Source organism: Panthera onca, chromosome A1 (assembly GCF_046562875.1).
Source record: "Panthera onca isolate mPanOnc1 chromosome A1, mPanOnc1 haplotype 2, whole genome shotgun sequence".
Lineage (NCBI taxonomy): Eukaryota > Metazoa > Chordata > Mammalia > Carnivora > Felidae > Panthera > Panthera onca.
Genome location: NC_138339.1, coordinates 47,686,714 through 47,712,010, shown reverse-complemented (window position 1 = coordinate 47,712,010; position 25,297 = coordinate 47,686,714). Strand labels below are relative to the sequence as shown.

The window sequence follows — 25,297 nt, the reverse complement described above, 5'->3', positions numbered from 1 at the left end:
AGATCTCAGAAGGCAGTAACATAAAGCAAAATATTATTTCCCATAGCAGTTTATATTATGCAGAGATTCTGAGCCAATTCTTTAAGAGATAAAAAAAAATCTGGCACAATTAGATGGCAGTTGTGGGTTTGTGGTCAGAGTATAAACTGTTAGAACCAAAGAGAAATATGGTGAATCAGACAAATGACTCTTAAAAATCACCTTCAAGGTTTACAGGGAATCAGAACATAACAACATGGAGGGAGGTCCTTCACTAACCACAAGGACAGACAATGGGTGAAACACAGAGAAGGTATAGCAGAAAAGGCTCCACTCAATTTATATCTGTTACTACAACAAACCCATAAGGCACTCAAAGAGCAATAAAGTATAAGCCCTTCATTTTAGAATTTTACTCACTTAAAAATCTATATTACCAAAAATCTAAAGGAAACCACTACAAAGTGGCTGATTTCTGATTTGTAGGCTGAATGGTGTATCCAGGCAAATAGGTTGACCGATTATCTAGTATGTACTCTAAGTGAAATTATAATAAAATTAACATCACCAAATTCTTTTTTTCCCCTTTTTGGGGGGTAAAGCTGTTTTTTTAAACATAATTTATTGACAAACTGGTTCCCATACAACATCAAATTCTTACCTTCATGAAAAATACTCTGATTTCCTCAAGTCACTAAAAGTTATCATCAATAAAATTCTTAAGAGAGGATGCAAAGTTCCAGTCATTACTTCCTGCCGGAGATGACAATGAGAATTCCCATACTGCCCATGGGCATTATCTTTCATGGGAAGCTACACAGAGAATTGTTTTCCCAACCAAGAAAACTTGTTCAGCTCTTCTCAGGTTTGTATGTGAAATTAAAAAAGCAAACCTATTCAGACCAAAGCATGTGGGCAAGAGGCCAAGAAAAGTGAGAATTCCAAAGAAATGGATAAATTCCTAGAAACACATAACCTCCTAAAACGGAATCAGGAAGAAGTAGAAAATCTGAACAGCAATGAAATGGAATCAGAAATTAATTAATTAATTAATTAATTAATTAAAAAAAAAAACTAACTCCCAATAAACAAAAGTCTAGGACCAGATGACTTCACAGGTGAATTCCATCAAATATTTAAAGAAGAGCTAATACCTATTCTTCTCAAACTATTCCAACAATTAGAAGAGAAGGGAACGCTTCAAAATTCATTCTCTGAAGCCAGCATTATCCTGATACCAAAACCAGATAAAGACAGTACAAAAAAAGAAAACTATAGGCCAATATCTCTGATGAATACAGATGCAAGTATTAGCAAATATCAACAAAATATTAGCAAACAAAATCCAACAATACATTTAAAAAATCATTTCCCACAATGGGTCACCTGGGTGGCTCAGTCAGTTAAGCATCTGACTCTTGCTTTCGGCTCAGGTCATGATCTTGCAGTCACAAGGCTGAACCTCTTTTTGGGCTTGTGCTGAGCATGAAGCCTGCTTTGGATTCTCTCTCTCCTTCTCTCTCTCTGCCCCTCCCCACCCCTCACAAAATAAATAAATAAACTTAAAAAAAATCACTTACCATGATCAAGCCAAATTTATTCCCAGGATGCAAGGGTGGTTCGATATTCGCAAATCAATCAAGGTGATTGATATATCACACCAACAAGACAAAGGATTAAAAGCCATAGGGTCATTTAAATAGATGCAGAAAAGCATTTAACAAAGTATAGCATCCATTCAAGATAAAAACCCTCAGCAAAGGAAGTTTAGAGGGAACACACCTCAACATAATAAAGCCCATATATTAAAAAGCCACAGCTAATATCATACTCAATGGGGAAAAACTGAGAGCTTTTCCCTTAAGATTGGGAATAAGACAAAGATGTCCACTGTCACCACTTTTATTCAACACAGTACTAGAAGCCCTTGTCACAGCAATCAGACAACAACGAAAAGACATCCAAATTAGTAAGGAAGAAGAAAAAAATATTCACTATTTGCAAATGATGTGATTATACATATATATACATATATATTTATATATAGAGAGACATATGTACATATATATGTACATATATATAGTCCTAAAGACCCCACCAGAAACTCCCAGAACTCATAAATGAATTCAGTAAGGTCATAGGATACAAAATCGATGTACAGAAATATCTTGCATTTCTATACATTAATAACAAAGTGGCAGAAAGGGAAATTAAGAAAACAATCCCATTTACAACTATACCAAAAATAATAAGATACTAAGGAATAAACCTAACCAAAGTAGTGAAAGACCTATACTCTGAAAAGTATAAAACACTGATAAAAGAAAGTCAAGACCACTGAAACAAATGGAAAGATATCCTATGCTCAAGAATTGGAAGAACAAATATTGTTAAAATGTCTATGCTACCCAAAGCAATCTACAGATTTAATGCAATTCTTATCAAAATACCAAGAGCACTTTTCACAGAACTAGTATAAATAATCCTAAAATCTGTACGGAACCATAAAAGATCCCAAATATCCAAAGCAATCTTGAAAAGGAAGGACTGAACTGGGGATATCACAATCTCAGATTTCAGGATATACTACAAATCTGTAGTAACCAAAACAGTTTGGTAGTGGCAGAAAAACAGACACATAGATCAATGGAACACAATAGAAAGTCCAGAAACAAACCCCTGATTATACGGCCAATTAATCTTCAATAAAGGAGGAAAGAGTATACAATGGGAAAAAGTCTGTTCAACAAAGGGTTTTGGGAAAACTGGACAGCTATATGCAAAAGAATGAAACTGGACCACTCTCTTACAGAATACACAAAAATAAACTCAAGATGGATTAAGGACCTAAATGTCAGACCCAAACCATAAAAATCCTAGAAGAGAGCACGGGCAATAATTTCTCTGACATTGGTCATACCAACATTTTTCTGGATATGTCTCCTGAGGCAAGGGAAACAAAAGCAAAAATAAACTATTAGGACTACATCAAATTAAAAAGCTTCTGCACAGCATAAAAATAAAAAAAATCAACAAAACTCAAAGACAATCTACTGAGTGGGAGAAGATATTTGCAGATGACAAATTGGATAAAGGCTTAGTATACAAAATATACAAAGAACTTATACAACTCAACACACACACACACACACACACACACACACACACACACACACACACACAAATAATCCAATTAAATGGATATTTTAATGGCAGAAGACATTTCACCAAAAAGACATACAGATGGCAGGCAGACACATGCAAAGATGCTCAACGTCAATACTCATTAGGGAAATACAAATCAAAACAACAATGAGCTATCACCTCACACCTGTCAGACTGACTAAAATCAAAAAACACAGAAAACAATACGTGTGCACTGTTTGTTGGTGGGAATGCAAACTGGTCCAAAACATTAAAAACAGAATTACCAGATGATCCAGTATTGGATATTTTCCCAAAGAATAGGAAAACACTAATTTGAAAAGATACATGCAGCCTTGTGCAGTGGTAGTATCGAAGCCAATGAGGTTTATCCGAGCTGCAATTATTCCTAATTGAAAGATACATGGGCCCCTGTGTTTACTGCAGCATGATTCACAATAGCAAATTGTGCAAGCAGCCCAAGTATCCATCATAGATGAATGAATATACAAGAAGTGGTACATATATTCAATGGAATATTACTCATCCCTAAGAAAGAATGAAATCCTGCCATTTGCAATAACATGGACAGAGCTAAAGAGTACAATGCTAAGTAAAATAAGTCAGTCAGAGAAAGACAAATACCATATAATTTCACTCATGTGGAATTAAAGAAACAAAACAAATGAACAAAGAGAAAAAGAGACAAACCAAGAAACAGACACTTAACTATAAAGAACAAACTGATGGTTTCAAGGTGGGGAGGGGATGGTTGAAACAGTTGAAGGGGATTAAGAGTACACTTACCATGATGAGCACTGAATAATGTATAGAATTGCTGAGTCACTATACGTACACCTGAAACTAACATAATACTGTATGCTAACTACACTGGAATTAAAATAAGAAAGGGACATCTGGGTGGCTCAGTCGGTTAGGTGTCCAACTTCGGTTCAGGTCATGATCTCACGGGTCGTGGGTTTGAGCCCCACATCGGGCTCTGTGCTGACAGCTCAGAGCCTGGAGCCTGCTTTGGATTGTGTCTCCCTCTTTCTCTGCATACCCCGCTGCTTGCACTCTCTCCCTCTCAGAAAAATAAACATTAAAACAATTAATAAAGTATTACAAAAAATTAAAAGGAAAGTGAAGATTCCAGATAGGAGAACATCCAAGATAAGAGAGAGGCAGCAATGTTCTGAAGAGTCAGCGTAATTCCTACAGGAGTCTTTCCTGGTCCTCTGTGAACCCTAGGTTTGCACACACAAAAAATGGGTTTGCAGACCGTGAATTAGCTTTGCCAGGGACTCTGAGCCTCCAACGTCTGGGAGGCTGTATGACACACAAAAAGTTATCTGGTGTCTTCCTGTAAGTCTCCCACCTTATCGCCACTATGATTACATCCATGAAATATTTCTGAGCTCTATTTTTCAGTGGGAAGTTAAGTAGGGTGGAGACGTTACACATTTATGGAGAAAGGAGTTGTAATAAAATTGTTCATTGTTATGGCCTTATTTGGGCAAAATTAAACGTGAGGGAAGATAATGTGTAAAACCAGGTATGGGCCTTACAACTCGGCCCTTTAATTTTTCTTCAAACTCCATCGAGAAGAAGGCACATATCCCACACCTTTCTACTATAATTATCAAATTACTCAGCCACAAAGACAGTGTGGAAGGCAGCAGGATGTGCAATTGGCTGATTGAAATTTGGTAACAGTTTTAAGACTGTGTAGCAAGCGTTTCCTACATATTGTCTCATTGAAACCAAGACGAGTTAGTACATTTTGATGATAAGATGATGGAAACACAGAAAGGTGAAATAACCAATGTCACCTAGTCATCAAGTAGCATGGATCGGAGGACACGGCTTCCACCCTTCCTATAATACTCTTAAGAGTCATCAAACTGCTCCTTATGATGCTGATTTTAACTGAGCAGGTGAACTTAGGTGAGTCACTACCTTTATGCTCTGTTCCATTGCCAGCACTAACAACACGAGGATGACAGCATGAAGCTTCCTCAATTAAGTTTTGGTAAGTAATAATTAAGAGGAAGTAGATGACAGTGCTGTATGGTTATTGCCTTCTTTCCTTTACATTTACTATAGAATCTCCTCTTTCCCTCCATCATCGTAAGAAGGCTTCTATTAATGAATGATGCCTCTTTCCAGGATCCCTGAGTCACAACTTTATTCTAATATGTTATAAACAGCCTTATTTATAAAAATAAAACCACATTCTAAGTCTTAGCAACACCCTCTGGCAATTAACAAACTTGCTTAAGATGAGTTTTTATGCAGTAAGTGTGGGAAGAACCTAATTAAGGAAGATGGAGAATTTACAATGAAGAAGGGAAATATAGGACAACATATTGTCGTTAAAAAAAAATACAAGATTTTAGAAATCCAGTAAAGTGGGAAGCTGCCATAGCCAGTTGAAGGGGCAGGGCTACGTGCAAAGAAGGAATGTAAAATCAAGGGAAACACAAACTCAAGCTCAATACACAAGGCCTTCGTGAGCTGTGTTTTTTGAATTCATATTATTGACATTCATTCTAAATTGCAGAGGAAATGAATTCTGAGTTTCAAAGTATCAGCCCTACTACAAGTTATTCACACCACCGTAAGAATAATGGGTTGTGTTTGTTGTAAGTGTAGCACTCCATAAATTAAGGACTTTGGGACATAACGGAAACTCACTTCAAGGTAGATTGAGCCGAACTATGTGTTTGGGAGAAGAGATGATGGTGCAGAATTTATTAGAAGGGTCTACATGTGTCCATTGAGATGGAGTCAGGAGAAGAAATGCTTTGTGCTTTGTGAGAGACTTGGACAGAGCAGTAGGAAGCCACTGAGAGTCAAAGGTACAGGTGAACCTTGGGGCCACATCATGTCCTAGCTGGAGCATCCCCAGTCAGTATCTCCCTTCTGAATCTGAGTTCTGCACTTACAAGAAAGAGAATCAGACTGTCTTGCTTTGAGTCAGAAGTCACCTCTCCTGTTCTATTTTGGTCTTGCCCTGGGTAGAAGGAACGGGTCACATACTTCAACTAACTCCTATCACTTGGATTGTCACAAAAAAATAACAATAGACTAGGTGGACTAAAGAACATGCTTCACCATTCTGGGGTTGGAAGTCTGAGATGAGGGTACAAACATGCTTGTGTTCTGGCAAGAGCTTCCTTCCTGCCTTGCGGACTGTCACCTTATCTCTGTGTACTCACATGGCCTCTCCTCAGTGTATGTATAGGGCTCTCCCTCACTCTCTTCCCCTTAAGGCCACTAATCCCATCATGAGGGTGGAAGTTAGAAGTAATCTAACCCTAATCACCTTCAAAGGTCCCATTTCCAAATGCCAGGACATGGTGGGGGGGGCGGGGGGGAAGGCGGTCAGGGCTTGAACATACATGATTTGGGGTGGGGGACCTCACAAACATTCAATCCATTGTGCATATAAATTTGAGACTTCAATGCACACACTTGAGAGAAAGATAAATGATTTTGAAACTGAGGATTCTGTCTGCTGACGGACTCAGTGAACATATTCCTAGTGTGTGCATGATTTGGAAAACACAAATCTTCTGTCACCTCAGTGGAGTATCTTGCTGTGTAAGTGCTATTCTAGTATTTAAAGATACAAATTTTCCCTAAAAAATGCCCCTTAGACCAAGGCCAAGTACATTATCTAATTGAAGAAATAGCCACCGGATGCAAAACCGAAGGAAAAAGTGGCTATGCCCAACACAGTGATGGGCAATTTGCTATTTTCCCAATGCAAACTTCCTCTTTGTTTTTCAAGGTCAACTATGAGCATATGTGTTTTTTGTCTTATGTGTAGACTTTCTAACATAATCCTCACTTAAGACATAATATCTTTGTACAAACATCTCTCTTCTACCAGACCCGTTCTTGAGGACAGAAGTTGATTATTTGAAAACTGGAGGGAGGAAGCAATAAAGACACAGCTTTCAAGGTGACTACAAAGAACATGGACTCTGGGAAACTGGAAGCTTTTATGGGGAGTTTATAAATTTGGAGTCAGTTTGGTAAAAAGATTCATATAACAACTGATCAGACATCATTACAATCAAAGTGTTAGCAGAAGATAAATGATGCCCTGATATTTATAATTAATCATTTTTACAGAAGAACAGGCAAGTAGTTTGGAGATTTCTATTTTGTTTTTGTTTTACTTTTATACTTCCCAGAAAGCTGAATTAATGACAAACATAATTAGACACTTCTACCCACTAATTGGAAGACTTTTTGTAACGCTGTGTTAATTTTATTAAAATTCTATGTGTCACTTTCCATGATTACACAGTTGCTTCTCTGAACTGATATTACCTAGAACCACTAGATAGCAACAAGCATCCCTTGAAAACAAGCAACTTTGTAGTAGTTGGTCATAGTTTGGTTATTAAGAAAAAACAATCTCAAACTAGTTTAAACAAAAATAAGTAATTCTCTTGCTCATACGATAAAGTGGCCGAAATGGAGGCCCAGCTAGGTGCAGAGGTTCGTTATCTTCAGGCATCTCTCTCTCTTTCTTCACCTGTCTCTCTTCTCTTCTCTATTTTGGCATCATTTTCAAGTCTACTCTTTCAAAAAGACAGAAGACATTTTCTCCCAGCAGCCCACACTCATGATGATAAAATCAGGGAGGCCTTTCCAACAGCATTTCACAAACCCAAAAAAGCATTCCTGTTGGTCTTGGTTGGACCATGCCGGACTCCATTGCCAGAAAAACTAATGTGTCTAGAAGGATGTGCTACCTGACAGCCCAGAAGGACAGAAATCACACAACCACCTCTGGGTTTTCTTTCTTCCCCTGGACATTTGGGGAAGAAAGGGTAGTCACATACTCCCAAACCACATCAACTAAACATGACTATTATAAAGTGACGAAGAGATAGTTCTCCCACAGGACTTATGGAATGAAAAAAAATATCATGCTTTCTGGAAACTTCAAGATAAACTTTCAGAAGTGACACACTATGAAAAAATATTTGCAATACACCTGACTGGCAAATGGTTGATGTCCCTAATAAAGAAAGAGCTTATAAAATAAAAAAGAATGAAACCATCAACATAGAAAAATGAGCAGAGACATGAGCAGAGAATTCACAAAAAATCAAATACAAATGGATTTTAAACATTTGAAAAGATGTTGAACCTTGCTCATAAGAAATGTGTGAATTACAACTACACTGAGATGCTGTTTCTCACCTATCAAATTAGAAAAAATCCACAAGTTTGAAAAGGATATTGGCAAAGTAGTGAGGAAACAGACTCACACACACACACACACACGTACATATGCAATAGATGTACATACACAGGTGTGTGTATTTAAATATATCTACTAGGGCATGTAGCAAAAAGAATGGAGAGGACAAAAATGGGTGTTTTGTAGATTTGACTTTTGCATCACATGAATGTTCTATAATTCTTTTTTTTAATTACAAAACAATCTTGAAATAGAAAGCTATTTTGATTCTACAGTTTATATGGAAAGTCAAAAGATCCAGTTCTAACACAATACTGAAGAACAAAATTGGAAGACTGACACAACCCAACTTCAAGAGTTACTTAAAGCTACCATAATCAAGACAGCAAGTATCGATGCACAAATCAACAGAATATAATAGAAAGCCCAGAAATAGGTAACCCACAAATATAGCCAATGGATCTTTGACAGAAGAGCAAAGAACAAAGATAGTCTTTTCAACAAAAGGAGCTAAAACAACTGGATGTGGTATATAAAACTCTGAATCTACACTCAGACCTTCCACCTTTCACAAAGAGTTAACTCAAAATGGATCATATCCCCAAATATAAAATGCAATATTTTAAAATTTTTAGGAGAAAACATAGGAGAAACTCTACATGATCTTGGGTTTGGCAATGAGTTTTTAGATACAACACCCAAAGCATAATCCATGAAAGAAAAGACTGATAACTTAGACTTTATAGCACTTAAAATCTTCTACTCTGTGAAAGACATTGTTAAAAAAAATCAAAGAGCAGTTCAAAAGCTTGGGGAAAATATTTGCAAACTATATATGTGATAAATAAAAGGTGGCAAAGGTTGAATAGTTGAAGCATAGGGGATTTTTACCATGGTGAATACATTTATCAAAATCCACAAAACTTTACTGCACAGAGAGCAAACCTTAATGTATATAAATTTCCAAAACTCATTTAGGACCTAGGGGGATCCCAGGAAACAATGTATTCTGTGAGGAGAATCTAACTGTATCACAAATACAACTGGGGAGAAGGGAACTTCGGGGGAGGGGAAAAGTGCTGACTAAAGGTCAAAGGAACTGCAGGTAACACACTGTATTCTAGTTGATAACGTTGTTTCCCAAGAGACTATGGGTTAATTCTGATACAGCTACACATGTATACTAGAACAGAACAATTAAGTAAGTGGATGGTGGATGTTAGAAGCCACGTTTCTCACTGTTAACAGTGGAAATTTACAGATAAGCAAGGGGTAGAGGCTAGAATGATCCACGTGGGGACACAATTGGAGACATGGGTATAAACTCATATTTAGATTAATATAGGTGCAGATGGTTACATGAAGAAATATAGAGTTACATGTGTACACAGGTTAGATACATATTTCTATGCTCACTTAGCTGATATCTGAAAGAAACAGCATCTGAGTAACAATGAGCATACCTAGCACCCAGATTGTGGTTTTTAATATTATTCTCCAATAAAAGGAACCAGAGCTCCTAGGAGAAATGGCTGACCGCAAACTTGAGGCAGGAAATACATGAGCCTAAAGAATCACGTAGCAACGGGCACCTGAGCAGCTCAGTCAGTTAAGCGTCTGACTCTGGATTTGATTTCAGCTCAGGTCATGACCTCACAGTTTATGAGTTTGGGCTCTGTATCAGGCTCTGTGTCAGTTCTCTCTCTCCCTCTCCCCGACCCCAACACTGGCTCTGTCTCTCTCTCTCTCAAAATAAGTAAATAAACTTTAAAAAAAGACAATTTGCACCTTAGTATTATTACAAAAACAGTCTAGATCCCATACATCCCTTGAGAGTGCCTCAGAAACCCCCTGCCACGTGACCCCAGACCACCCTTTGAGAATTGCTGCTCTAGAACTGACAGCCCATTTACAAGATATACGGAGGAACATGTTAAATGACACCATAGGGAGAGTGCCAGCAAAATACAGAATATGGGCAACTACAGGACGAAACAGTTGTAGATAAAATAATGCAACACTTGGACCTGCTTCAAAAGAATCCAATGAAATGGAGGAGAGAAGGTCAGGGGGAGCCAAGGCTAGGCCTTGAGGTCACAAATCTCACAACACTATTTTCCTAATTTTTTGTGTTTCTATTTTTTCATAAAAAAAAAATAAGAAAAAAAGAAAGAAAGAAACAAACAAACAAGATGACTTCTCCGGATATGTCCACTGGAACTCGGTGCTCAGTGGGCCAAATGCCTTTTAGAAGTCTCCAAATGCAATTCTAAATGAGAGCTGAGACAGTTCAACGGCCCACAAAAGAGTCACTAACTCAGAAGTGACAATTCAAGGAGATGTAAGACGGTTTTTGCTGATTTCTGCATAAGGAAAGCGGGCTGAATTACATTCACATTGCTTTTATCCTGATGGTTTTTATGACAACAGGCACTCTAAGCATTTCTGCTCTGTACCACAGTCCAGGAGGTGTGACCTGGGGGGGGGGGGGGGGGCTGTGAGGATGGGGGGTGCACGGAGAGAAGAACTATGAATGCCATGACTAGGTCTCTCCTTGTGTAAATTGTGGGAAGCACTGGATTATGAGAACATTTTATGATGCCCCTACCAAATCAAAAATTATATATTTGAAAAGTTTATGGAATGAAAACTACCACAATGTTTTAATCAAGTGAAAGATTAGAAAACTATTAAAATATATGTAACCAATGGTTAATATTCCTTCTATAGAATGCATTTATCATCACATTAAGTGCTATGAACTGAACTGTGTCTCCCCAAAATTCGTATACTGAAGGCCTAATACACAATGTGACTGTATTTGGAGATAGGGCCTATAAAGAGGTAATAAAAGTTACATGGGGCCTTAAGGGTGGGGTCTTGATCCAGTAGGATTAGTGTCCTTAAAAGAAGAGACACCGGAGAACTCCCCCTCTATGTGCACTCAAGAAAGGCCAAGTGACTATGTGAAAGTCAGCAAGAGGGATCTCACCAGAAATCAAACCCTGCTGCACCTTGATCTGGCTTCCAGCCTCCAGAACTGTGAGAGATAAACTCCTGTGGTTTTAACCACAAGAAATACAGGATTTTTTTATGGCCACCAGATTAGGCTAATACACTAAGAGACACTATGCAGCAATTAAAATATGTGCAGGATATATCACTAAAGAAAAAAAAAAAAGAGCACATCACAGACAATATGTGAAGTATGATCCCATTTACGTAAAGGACCAACAGAAAGGAAACGGTAAAACAACTATGCAGGTGTGCATGTGTGTCTTACGGGGGTCTGGGTGATTCTGGGACCAGTGAATGAGTACACTTTCCCCCAAACTCCTTTTTGCACTGTAACCCCACTTCGGGTACTCCGTCGCTTGTTAAGATAAAGATGTCACTGCAGAACTGCAGATAGAAAAAGACATCCAACTCCTGACATTTCAGTTTTTAAAAGCTGAGATCCATGTGTACAACACTTGCAACACCATTTCTTTGTTTGTTTCCTATCCTAGAAGACGTGGGTGGGCGGAATACCTCTCCCTGGGTAGTAGAAGGAGGGAGAGATACTTCTGCTCTCTCCCCCAAGGTTAGCTTCAAGGGTATGGGAGAAACAGAACCTTCTGCTATATACAGGGTTTCATAGCAGAGATGCCTGCTGCCTGTTTTCCCTGGGGCAAGCACTTCCAAAGGGGGCTCTCACTCACTCAGGAAAGATGCCTGGGATGCTTGTACGGGGAAGGGGGATGTGAAAGGTAAAGGAAGCCCCACCTCGCTCCCCGTATCTTGAAGAACTGTTCCTCATCAGCACAGAAGAAAGTCTATACGCCTGAAGGGCTCTTATACAGACCAGAAGGTAGTGACATACACAGTGCAGCCAAGGACCAAATAGGAATGCCAATACCTTACTGGGTGCTCAGGGAACCAGGAACCAGGGAGGACAATACATGCCGCAGAAAATTCTAAGGTGAACATACCCCATAGAGTCCAGCTGTTTTTTCACTCCAGAAGCCATGACCCTCCTTAAGTGCCCAGCATTTAGATAAGCCATGGGGGAAAAAGACAGGCAAACAGAACTATCAGAACTTAAACTTGTAAGAAGAGTCTTGCTAGGATTGGCTAGAATCCTACTGTCTGTCACTAGGTAAAATGGGAAATCAAAATAGTACCTCTAAAGAAAAATTGTGTGTGTGTGTGTGTGTGTGTGTGTGTGTATAAACATATAAGTGACTAGAAACTGTGGTTCTTTGGGGGTCAGAATAGAGTTTGGAGAACACGTGAAGGAAGAGAATCTCACTTTTCATGCCATTTGTACTTGTAGAAATTATTTCCGTTTTTCACATCAAGCACGTTAGTCCTGTGATAAAGGTTTCTGGTTTGTAAGAAACAACGACGGAAGCCAAAGGTTCTCACAAACAGTTCTGTGGACAACCGGCGGGGCATCTTCCCTCATGTGTTCACTGTGTGACACTGTGGCTTCATTGTAAACATGGTGTCAGACATGAGGAAAAGGGAGACCTGGGTGACTGTTCACGTCACAAGGAAGAAAAGGTGTAACTGCGTAAAAACATTAAAGAAATGTCAAAAGTACTTGGCAAGAGCTATCTGGGGTGTATCACATGTCACAGCACTGCCTTTCTAGGAATCATCTAAAGACGGATTTTTCATGAAAACAGAAAATATAGTAAAAAGGAAAACCCCCGAGTGCCACTGTAGCCAAAGTCTACAAAAGACCATCTCCTAAACTGCAGTATCATCTGTATCCGCACCACACAATTCGTCGTATTTCATCCATCATATGCTTTTTTATCCTTTTTATTTATTTTTTTAATAAATGTTTATTCGTTTTTGAGACAGAGAGAGAGACAGAGAGAGAGAGAGAGAGAGAAAGCAAGAGCAGGAGAGTGCCAGAGAGAGGAGGATCCCTGAGGGATCCCAAGCCGGCTCTGCACTGAGAGCAGTGAGCCCAATGCAGGGCTTGAATTTACACACCATGAAATCATGACCTGAACTGAAGTCAGATGCTCAAGTGACTGAGCCACCCAGGCGCCCCTTTTTATTTTTTATCAATACATATAGACAGCCACACTTCTAGAAATTCCATAAAGCTGTGACCATTCATTACGTAAATTCAGTGTTTGCATGTAATACAGACCTCAGAAACACGTATTTCAAATCAACAAATGTTTGTTGGGCACTATGCTGTGCAGTCTATTGGTGCCCGAGGTGCAGAGATGAATACAACCCAGCTCCGGCCATGGGGCATTTACAGTCTTAGAGGAGAGACAAATACATAAACAGCTAATAATCATATAAGGCAAAATGAAGCAAGTGCCACTCATAATTACAAGAAAGTAGCTGGGGTGGGTGGTACATGAGTATGAGTATTGAATTCTACCCGGGTGTTTGGGCTGGCTGTCAGAGAACGGTGAGGATGTAGCAGGCAGAGAAGGGGCAAGGGCAGTCAAGGCTAAGAGAACAGCGTGAACGAAAGTGAGGAAGCATGAAAGAAAGGCTGAGGTCCTTCCACATCTCAGCACCAGATCTCTAAGAAAATGCATTCTCTACACTCTTCATTGAGGTTATTAATCATGTGCATCCCATATTCACTTTCCTCCTGTAGCCAGAGGCCAAGTAGGCAGACCTAGCCTAAATTTATTAGAAAGAGAAAGTGAAGTAGAAATGCGTTCAGCACACATGGGTTCCTTGAAAGGTAGAGGTGTTCGTACATCATGCAGAGGCGACGTGGGAGGCTCTTAAACATGGCTTCATGAGACTCACTGTGGTTTCCCCAGTGAACCTGAAAAGTGCCGAAACATAGCGTGTAACAAGACTGGAGCTTGCAAAATGAGCAGGTAGACATTTTCCCCCTTGGTTAAAAATTCTTCAAATTGGGCTCCAGCTGAACATAAATCATAATTTCAAGTAGCCAGCTGTGATGCATTTAGAACAATTCTTTTGATGTCTTCATCCGTTGGGGTCCATCATAGCTTGTGGAATAGCAGCGCCCTCTATTGGAAAGGAGGTCTCCTGAATGCCCAGGATTACCAGAAAAACCTCTCCAATTTGCAAATAAAAAGGGGGAGTTGCTCCATTGGATTCATCAAACCATTCACCAGTGAAGAGATTTCCTTACCCATTGTATTTGATAGTACAAACACAAAATCTGTTTCTTTCTACAGAAATAAGCGTTACATAATGGTTATTTCTTTATATTAACTATTAAATTTTAGTTCAGTGCCTTGTGACTTTCTTAAAAACTGATATACATGCTCACTGACAACACCCCACAAAATATATATATAATTCCTACGAAGTACGTAAAAGAGAAAACTAGGTACTGTAAGGATAAAAAATAGTCTCATTGAAATTTTGAGGGGCCCCGCACTGGCTCAGTCAGTTGAGCATCTGACCCTTGATTTCAGCTCAGGTCACGATCGTAGGGTCATGGGAATGGGCCCCGCATCAGCTCCGTGCTGAGTGTGGAGACTGTTTAAGATTCTCTCTCCCTCTCTTTCTCTTTCTCCTGCTGCCCCTCTTGCACATGCTCTCTCTCACTAAAAAAACTAATGAAATAAAATATATTTTTCAATGTTAACAAAAATAACGTCTTTTAAAAATCTACAGTTCGTGGGGTGCCTGGGTGGCTCCATCGGCTGGGTGTCCGACTCCAGCTCAGGTCATGATCTCTCAGCTCGTGAGTTTGAGCCCCACATCAGGCTCTCTGCTGACAGCTCAGAGCTTGGAGCCTGCTTTGGATTCTGTGTCTGCCTCTCTCTCTGCCCTGCCTGCTCACACTCTTGTCTCTCTCTCTCTCTCTCTCTCTCTCTCTCTCTCTCTCTCAAAAATAAATAAACGTTAGAAAGATATTTTAAAAAATAAAAATAAAAATCTACGGTTCCATATACACCAAAACATCGTTGCTATTGTGTTTCATTCACCTATTCAACAACATTTTTCGCAAGTCTGTTACATCTTCAACCTGTGATTTACAAAATAAATACGGCATTGTCATGGATCTCAATAAGGGGAGAAGAGTATGTCAGCCAACACTTACAAAACAATGTGCCCAGGACTACAGAGGCAGTACGAAGGGGTGCAGAACAGAGCCTATACTCAATCCTCGAGATAGATGTTCATATACAGAAAGGTGGTAATGCTCGGATTGTCTTCTGAAGACGAGCTAGGAATCAACCATGCAGGAGACCAGAGAAAACAGTTTCCCAGAAATAGGTAAGAAGAGGTACAAAGGCACAGAGACATAAAAATGCCTGGGGTATTAAGGGACTACCAGGTTCATAACTATTACAGAGATACGGGGTGCTACACTATGGGGCATGTTGAGAGGTAAGGCTCAGAGTACGGGGTGGATCTCGAATTTCAGGAGCTGAAAGGATATTACAGGTCATCTGCGTCTAGATTCCAGAGCACTTTCAGGAACCCAGCACTGACCACCCACACAGCTATCCCGGCTCTCATTCTGCACCCTGTGGTCTCTCGGTATACACTTAATCCCCCTCTCACTCCTGGAACTAAAATCAGTTCAACTTTTTTGAGATGAAACACGAAGTCCTGAAGAATTGGCTAGATATTAAATTTTCACGAATAAATATAATCAGAGCTGAGCTGAGGGTGAGCTAGAATATCCAGGGTTGAGGTGGCCCCCTTTGCAGCATCTGTGAGCCACAGTAAATAACCAAGTCTCTGAATTTATTCTGACTCTGAAGAAGACGCCTCCAACAGCAGGGCCCTTCATGGCTTTTGTAAACGCCACAAGACTTCTGAGCGCAACTGAAAAGGAACAGCTCTCTCTAATCCCCAAGATCATTGCCTAAAGCTCCTTGTGTACTTCCCTCGAGAACCTCCGTTCTCCTCATCAGACCGAGCACTGCTGATATCTAATCTCCCCATAGACTCCGTGGAAGCAATTACTAAGTGCGGTCATGATTCTACTGATCAGGCAGGTTTGCAGTACAAGGAAACAAAATCAACCATGTTAATTTCAGCTGAGCAAGAGAGGAGTCGGGGGGAACACTGGTACTTGCCAAATAGAGAAATCGTTGCTCCTCGGAGAAAGCAATTCAATTTGCAAGCTCTAATTGTAAACTGAAATTAAAAATAATGGAAGGCACAAAACAATTGCATACAAAAGTCCAGGTAATGTCAGTGAAAAAAGAAAGCATCCTTCAAAAAGCAAGGGCACTTCTCAACCTGCTTTCTCCTATAAATCTGACAATGGTTTCTACATTTGCCACTACTTAATCAGCAAGAGGTTAAAGCAGGCAATGCAATTAAACTTGGGAGTGAAACAGAGGCAGAACTCCCTCATTCATATTGTGTACACCGTCCAAGATAAAATGAACTAGGAGGGGGCAGTAAGGGGGAAAGAAGGGGTACCCAGAAGAGGCAGTCAATAGGAACAAAAATCAAAGCCACAAGAGCCAGTAAAAGCGTAAGAGTCTTACAAGAGCACAAGAGGCTGTTCATCTCAGTGGCTTAAGAGCTAAAGACCCAGGCTTGCGAATCAGACCTGAAGTCAAATACCAGCTCTCCCATTTCTAGCTGACTGACCTCAGGGAAATTATTTAAGCACCAAAAGGTTCAATTTCCCCACCTGTGCCACCCTCCAGGCTTATTCAAAGACTAAATCAGACACAAGGAGCATATGGCCTTCAAAGAGTGTCTCACATATAACAAGCATTCAGTGAGCTTAAGCTTGAAAAAAGAAAGCCTAGCATACACCAAACTAGCAATAACTGTTTGCTGGGGAAAGTCATAAAGAAGCAAGAAGAGAAACTGAATTCTTTTGTGTTTGAAAAAAAGGATAGCCAATAACACGATAGGAAGATGGTAATAATAGACTGAAGTAACGACATGGCCCCAAAGAAAGTCGCAATACTTCCCCACCTTCACAAGAGTTACACCATGAGAATGGCCCCATTTTAATTTTATGCCAATAATGCCTCGATTTGCTGATGAATTATATGCTATTTATTTCTTAATCATAAGCTTTTTTAGAGTGGGAGAAGTCTTTAAAAACTGAATAATCAGTGCAGTTTTTATTGTATATCAATAATACCTCAACAAAGTTATTTTCAAAAAATAAGGACTTTTTTTTTTAAATCTATGACAGACTTGCAGCCAGAGAAGTTATAATGATTTTGAGCAAAGTCCTATTATCAGAATAGCTGAGGACACTGGTTAAGTTCATGGGCTCTAGTTATGGAGTGAATTGGGTCCCCACTGCCACCAAAATTCATATATCGAAGCCTTAATTCCCCGTGTGACTGTATTTGGAAATGGGGCCTTTAAGAAGGTAATTAAGATTAAACAGGGTCATAGCAGTGGTGCCCTAATCTAATAGGGTTGGTGTCCTTATGAGGAGAGGAAGAGAGAGCGCACGTGCCCACAGAAAAGGCCACGTGAGGACAGAGTGAGAAGGTGGCCATCTGCAATCAAGGAGAGAGGCCACGGGAGAAACTCACCACTTCACCTTGCTCCTGGTTCCTCCCGAACTGTAAGAAAATAAATTTCTGTTGTCGCAGTGACCCAGTCTCCGGTATTTCGTGTTATGACAGTCCTGGCAGATTAATATACTACAATCCCTGGCAGACAAAAGTGGGTCTAAATTCAGTCTCAACCGCTTGCTAATGGAGTGACTTGGGGCAAAATATGAAGCCACTCCAGGCCTCCCATTCCCTCATCTGTGAAGAGAGATGATGTCACCGTCCAGTACACATCATTATTTTGGCTACTTGGAGAATTCAGTGTAAGAACGCATTTAAAGATCTTAGCAACAATGTCAGGCATGTAGAAGCCCTTGATAAGTATTAACCTGAATTATGATTCTTGTGATTCAGAATCACTAATACAACTTAAGTTTCCAATCCAGGGCTCTTCTCACTCACTCATCTACTACTCTTGCATGAAATTTTACCCCTAGGATTATGTGCCATCCACATTTTTTCCTAAACCAAGACAGTTTAAAAAAAAAAAAGGGTAAAATGATGAGAAATGACAAGGTAAATAAATTGCTACTTTGGCTTCTAAATCTCCTATTCAATTTCCTCCATAGTGGCCTCCCAAACTGGCTGAGTTAGCTTTCCAAAACCAGGTGTCTTTATTTTGCTTGTTAGCAGCCTCCTTTGAGGCCCAAGAATGTATATAGTCTCCCTGCTCTCTTCTCATTTATTATTCCCTGGAAACACAGACAGCCATCACACTCTGAAATGTGTCTGGGGGGAGATCCCTTGTAAGGGTTTTGGGATGAGAAAAGTCTAGTGCAATTTAGGGAAATCAGACATCAGCTATTGACAAGACATTATTAGGGAGAATAATGCCTATAGCCAGTTTCAGGGGGGAAAAAGCTATTTTAAAACTTCATGCATTTTCAAAAAATTTGACCCCGTTGAACAAAGAGCAATGGTGAGGGGCGGGGCCTTTTGTTAGGCTACAGACTCAGAGGCACACGAATGCCAAAGGAATACACTGCATTACCTAAATGTTTACTGCCAGTGCTAAGGAAGGATATGGTCATCCACCCCTAGTACCAGGGGATTATCATCTCCTTTGACCAGTTCAGAGACTTCTTTCGCCTCTAAATTACATTGAAAGAGAGTGAAAAATGACTTGATCATTCCCCTCAAGTGGCATTTCAAAAATCGTGGCCAGGTCTTCCAGCTTTCCACTGGAGACAGAACTAAAAAAAAAAAAAAACAAAACAAAAAAAAACAAACAAACAAAAAAAAACAATCTGTACTGACTACAAGAAGCACTTCCTGTAGGGAGAGTTCTTTAACACCAGAAGAGGCTGGGGTGGAGAAAGGATGGGGTGGTGGGTGACGAGGGTGAGGGGTTGTTCATCAGATTCACTTGGTTTAGAGATGACATCAAAACGTTTTCCATATGCATCTACCATAGACATTCTCTTGTAGAAAACTCACAAGTATCTTCTTTACGGAGATATTGCTTTGGTTTATATCAAAAATTTACATGTCAAGCACTTCAGTTCATATTCATTTTCTCATTTAATCTCTACAGCCAATGAGGTAGAACATGAAGTATAACAGAAAGAATGGATGTTGAGTCAAACTGCTCTGGGTTGTATTCCAGATTTATCTCCACCAGCTAACCTCACTCTTCTCATCTAAATGAGAATAACACACCCCTTGCAGAACAGACCATTCTGTATATACATTGCCTGACAAGTACCAGAATCCAATATGTAGATAGACGTTACTACCATTATTTTCATGACCATAGGGTAGACCTAGAAATAGGCACAGAGAAATGAAGCAGCCTTCATGAGGTCACAATATCAATAAAGTGATGAATCCAGATATGGCAGGAGTGGCTGAGTGCTAAGTGTCTATTACTCATTAACCAGTCTCTCTCAGTAACATGTTACTAAAAATTATTCAGAGAGGCAATCTGCGCAGCTGAAAGATCATCTCATATTATTCAGCCTCTCTTTTAGCTACAGAGAGCCAGTGAAATGCAAACACAAGAGTTTAGATGGAACACACAGAAAGTCTCCTTAAGAGGCCAGATAGCGGGCACAGTGCCTGTGTGGATTGTAGATGTGAGGGCTGAAGGCTCCAAGCTGCCGTGACAGCACGCAAGCTTGCTCTGAGAATGAACGCCATGTACTAGGGATGGTGAAGCTCCAAGACGCAAGGAACCTGGGTCACCGATGACCTTCACGCTGCCATACAGCCCTGGTGTGCCCACATTTGAATTCATTTTATGTGAAAGAATAACTCTTCCTGTGTAAAATAATGTCACTTCTGGCTTCTGTTATGAGCAGCTAAGTACAATGCCTCATTGATATGTTAGGTCTTTCTGATTCTAAAGCCAGGGAAAGCACATAGGGTAACCTACTAACCCTGCATCCTGGAAATCAATTCCAGGCAAACTGGGATGGTTGGATGGTTAGTTATCCAAAAAGCAGGTTTCCTCCCTGAAGAGTACTATCAAAACATGTTTTTAAATTTCATCTTACACTTTTTCTCACTGAACAGGAAGATAAATTTTTTGGTTGAATCCAATTCAACAGATACTGAGTACCTACATGCAAAACAGTATAGAGGAAAAAAGACAAGGCCCACTGCTGGCCCTAAGGATCCTGAGGATTATATTCATTCATTCATTCATTCATTCATGCACTCACTTATTCATGGCTTATTCATTCACTGATTCATTCATTAAATATAGTTTCATTCACTCATTCATCCATGGATCCTGCACTCTGGAGTCATATTTATTCATTCATTCACAGATCCCCATTGTCTAGTTGTATTCATTCATTCATTCATTCATTCAATCAGCCAGTCAGCAAACATTCTTAAGAGTTCCTTCTACATACCAGGTATGACAACAGCAAGAAATGAACATCATTCTTACTCCTATGGAGCCTGCATTGTGGTCAAGGGAGAGAGAGAGAGCGAGAGAGAGAGATAATACAAAAGTGAATAAATGAACAACATAAATTCACCTAGGATTCTTCAGATAAAGTTCTGGACACTGAGCAGCAGAAAGGGAAATCTATCTGAAGAGGTGTTATCTAGAGAGTGAGAGCTGCATGCCAAGAAAGACCCAGTGATTCATCCAGAGCACAGCAAATGTAAAGACACAAGCCAGAAGGAAATCTGGCTGATTCTAGGATCAGAAAGAAAACTAAACAGAGAGAGAAATGCCTGGAGCAAGGGTGAGGATAGTAAGAGAGAAGTCAGAAAGATAGAAGGGTCTGATTCTATCAGATCCTATAGACCATGACAGTAGATTTAGGTTTTATTTTAAGTGCAATAAGTAAAATAGGAAGCCAATGGAAGATTCTAAAGCAGAGAATAAGATCTATGCTTTAAAAAAAAAAATCACTCCAATTGCTGGGTAGAAAATGAATTATGAGGCTAAAAGAGCGGCCACGAGGAGTTCGGTTGGGAGCCCAATGCTGTAATCCAGTTAAGAAACAAAGATGGCTGCCATGGTGTGGCAGCACCCAACTTGGAGAGGGACAGGCAGATCTGGGGGACATTTTAGAGCTATAATCGCTTGACTGGCTAATGGATGGCATTTTGCACCAGGAACAGGATTCACCTTTTCAGTGGAGCTTCCATTATCTTTTTCCTTTTTTTTTTTTTTTTTTGGCGGGGGGGGGGGGATGATTGACACACAATATGTCACATTAGTTTCAGGTGTACAACACAGTGATTCAACTTTCTACATGTCATGCTATGCTCACCACAAGCCATCATTGTCACCATACTATTATAATACCGCTGACTATACGCAGTGCCTCTCAGCCCTATGATTTGCTCATTCCATCACTGGAAGCCTGTACCTCCCACTCCCCTTCCCAATTCTGCCCATCCCCTTGCCCCCATCCCCTCTGGCAACCGTTTGTTCTCTGTATTTATGGATCTGTTCAGTGGAGCTTCCTTCAAACTTCACTGGGATATTTTTCGAAATCAAGCATCTGAGAAATAATTTACTTGCTTTTTTTGACCCGGTACGGACCCTCCCCAAAAATCAATGTACAAAATCATCTCCACTGTATGAAGAGGCAATACCTTGCACCTGTCTGACATGTTTGTGGCAACTATAACATCCTCCTGCTTTTTCTATCATTTCACCTTCGAATCCTAGCACCATACACTAATGAAGAACCAGGAGCACACCATCAAATCCAAAGACCCCTTAGACCAAGCACGTGTTTCACCTTCAAATGTTAATTCTGAATAATTAGAAAACATGACCCGGATGGTGTAACACAGTACACCATTTACCCACCGAGCACACGGTTCTCGCCTTCCCTCTATTTGGAAGTCTGGAACACCTAGTTCACAGGAGCAAAGAGATGAAGCCACTGTTTAGGGACCTTTCCCCTTGCTGCTTAGCTGCTAATGAATTTTACAAGTTCCCTAAGCCTAGAGGAGGCCGGCTTTTCTTTCTCTGCTCCCTCTTACCTTCATTCCCCTCCTGTCCCTTCTCCTTTTTCACAGAAGTGCATTAATCATCATGAGTGGCTGGAAATGGAATCATATGGATCACAGGATGTCTTGGTGCAACTAGAATCAAACTCTGACACAGGCCCTCACTGATGAAATACATATTTGGTTACAAAAACAAATGAGTTCAGCGCTGTACCCAGTACGTTATCAATGCTCAAGAAGTGAAGGCAGAATTCCTCTTTATTTATTTTTTCAAAAACTGTCTTCAACCATGTCATGGCCATGGACCTGGGCCTTTCCTACATGTGAGCTGGTTGGTTTTCAATCTGCACGGCAAGTTTAGAGAAGGTATGGTCCTCTAACTCTTGCAGATAAGGAAAGCGAGGCTCAGTGAAACCAGGCAATTTGTGGACCACAACCTATAGCGAGTGCCGTGCTACAACTCAAAGCAAGATTCTAACAGCCCCAAAGCCTGTGCACTTCTGCTCTCTCAGGCTCCCCTCCACTCAGCATAACAGAGAGATGAACATGGGGTCCGAAAACATGGATTCAAGTCTTAACCCCTCACGATCTTCAGAGATTAAATAATCTCTTTAGAGGTTATTTAATCAAAGAACCCAATTTCCCAGGGCCTCGGCTTCAGCATCCTTACAAAGACTTAGAGAGTAATGCCTGTGAAGGTATTTTATAAACTATAAATTTTATGACAGATCATTATAAATTTTAAAAACAAAATAAAATTCAAACAAGCAAATGATGACACATATAAAATAAACTGGATTTATTTTCCCTACAAGTAACTTGCCTGTTAAAAACATTTCTCAAGTATTTAATAGTAGAAAAGCTTTAATAATCGGAGATTTGATACTAATTAAACCCACCAGTACTGGAAAGCTCTCAACCTACGATAATAATGACAATAATAATAATAACAACACAGTTATTAAGTGTTTAGCCTTTGCAAGACTGTGTTTTAAGTGTTAACCTCATTAATTCTCCAAAATCTCTAGAAGGCAGGTGTTACCATAGTCTCCAGTTAACAAATAAGCAAATAGAGGCACAGAGAGGTGACGGTAACTTGTCAGGTGAAATGTTAGGATGTGAATCCAGACAGCCTTCATCCCTGCCCACATTTAACTACTATACAGGCCTATAGCGCATACTGAAAATCAGTCTTCAAATAATCCAGGTTTTGTTTTTGTTTTTGTTTTTGTTTTTGTTTATAGAAAGGTATCAATTCTTGAACAGGGGATACCTATGTCTCTGATAAATGTTAAAAATACTTCCAGGCAAGTTTAGCAGAATGGAAATATTCAAGATTAATACTCCGGCAGCCTATCGTAGGCTTTCCATAGCAGTTTAAACCCTTCCTAATCTGACTTTTCATCAGTCCTGGTGACTCACGACAGGCTAATGATTTCCTTCCCCCTAAGAGTTTCTCGATTTCAGTCCGTTCCAGTTGTCCTGGTGTGGTAATCTGGGATTAGAACAGAAACATCAACTATGAATTCGCAGCTGAAGAGTTCCGAACTCCCAGGTAGAAATGGTCAGATACAGGCAAAATGGTAGTAATGATGCCCGAAGAAACAAGCACCAGGTGATACTTCTTCAGCATTCTGAAGCCTATTGTTTGCAGCCACTGCTTACATTTTTTAATTTAGAGCAAAAGAGTGTGCAGCTAGCTATCAGGAAAGATTCTGCCTCTCTTCTGGGCACCTTAGACTTCTGTCCGGAACCCTGGGCTAACATCCATTGTATCTCAGGGGAATCACTCCACACACCATTTAGCTCATGGGTTGATTCCCTAACTTTGGAAAAAGGGGGAGACAGATGGCCACGTGTTTGGGAGGGACTGCTACTCAGAGTTATTTAGCAGGACATCAGTGAGGAATGACAAAAAGCAGGAGGAAATCTCCACTCCAGAAGTTTTCAAAGGACAATGTGTTTCAGATATGATCAAGCAAGTTTGATATATAGATCAATTAATATTTAGTAAACATCTACTATGTGCCAGTCCCTGAGCTACATGCTTTCCTACATGTTATTTTATGCAATTCTCATAAGGACAAGTAAAAATATCAGTGTGCATTGTTACAGAGACTGAATACTAAAACATAACGGATAAAATCCTACAGTAGAGCAGAAACATTTTAGAATTCTGCATCCATCACTCACTCAGTGCTAGGGATTATCCAGACAACTGCCTATAGATTTTTTCTTTGTTCCATTATTTAATCTAGTTCAGGATTTCTCAAACCTCAATGTGCAAAATAATCATTGTCCAGGGTTACAGACACCAAATCTTATTTACTGTGCTTCATGGTCAATTTCAGGACATTTCAAGGTTATTTTCAGGGGCCTCTGTGTAAACTTAAGCAGGTTGAAACCAGCACCCTGAGAGGGCAAGGGGGCTTAAACCCACCTGTTCCTTACTGTTTAGCTGATTCAGCTGGGATGAAAAGGTACCTTTTTGCAATTCATTTGTCCAGAGAGGGGCTACTTTAGAAGCTGACTTTATAAATTTAAATAGTTAGATATAAGTCCACTGGTCCTTTATTTATATACCTCTCCCTCCTTACTGGAATGTGAGCTTCATTTAACCATTTCTGTATTGCCAGCATCTTTTTCAGTGGTTGGAACATAATAGATTCTCAGTAAAAGATGGTTAATACACATGACATTTAAGTAAAATTTGGAAAATTTAACTTAGTCAACATCTTATGATACATATATATGTATGTATATGTATATGATATATGTATATAATATGTATATGATATGATAGATATATCAGGCATGTAGTAATCATCATATAGTCCTTACAAAATCCCTAAAATATAGGCAATACCATTACTATTTTAGCCCCATTTCCAGCTGAAGAACAAAAATGTATTTAAATATGTTTATTTTGCATATTAATTGATATTAATATATTTAATAGTATTACAATATGATCTTGCCTTTTCTCTGAAATAGTAAATAAACATTGTTACTTGTCATTACA

At 39.7% G+C, this 25,297-nt stretch overlaps 1 protein-coding gene and 1 pseudogene across 1 annotated transcript in view; one reads left to right on the top strand and one right to left on the bottom strand.

The window, feature by feature from the left end:
• The window catches only part of SGCD (sarcoglycan delta), a 943,518-nt gene that overhangs the window by 827,158 nt on the left and 91,063 nt on the right, over nucleotides 1–25,297 (bottom strand). The window lies entirely within an intron of this gene.
• On the top strand, nucleotides 3,476–3,608 carry LOC144613171 (U4 spliceosomal RNA; annotated as a pseudogene).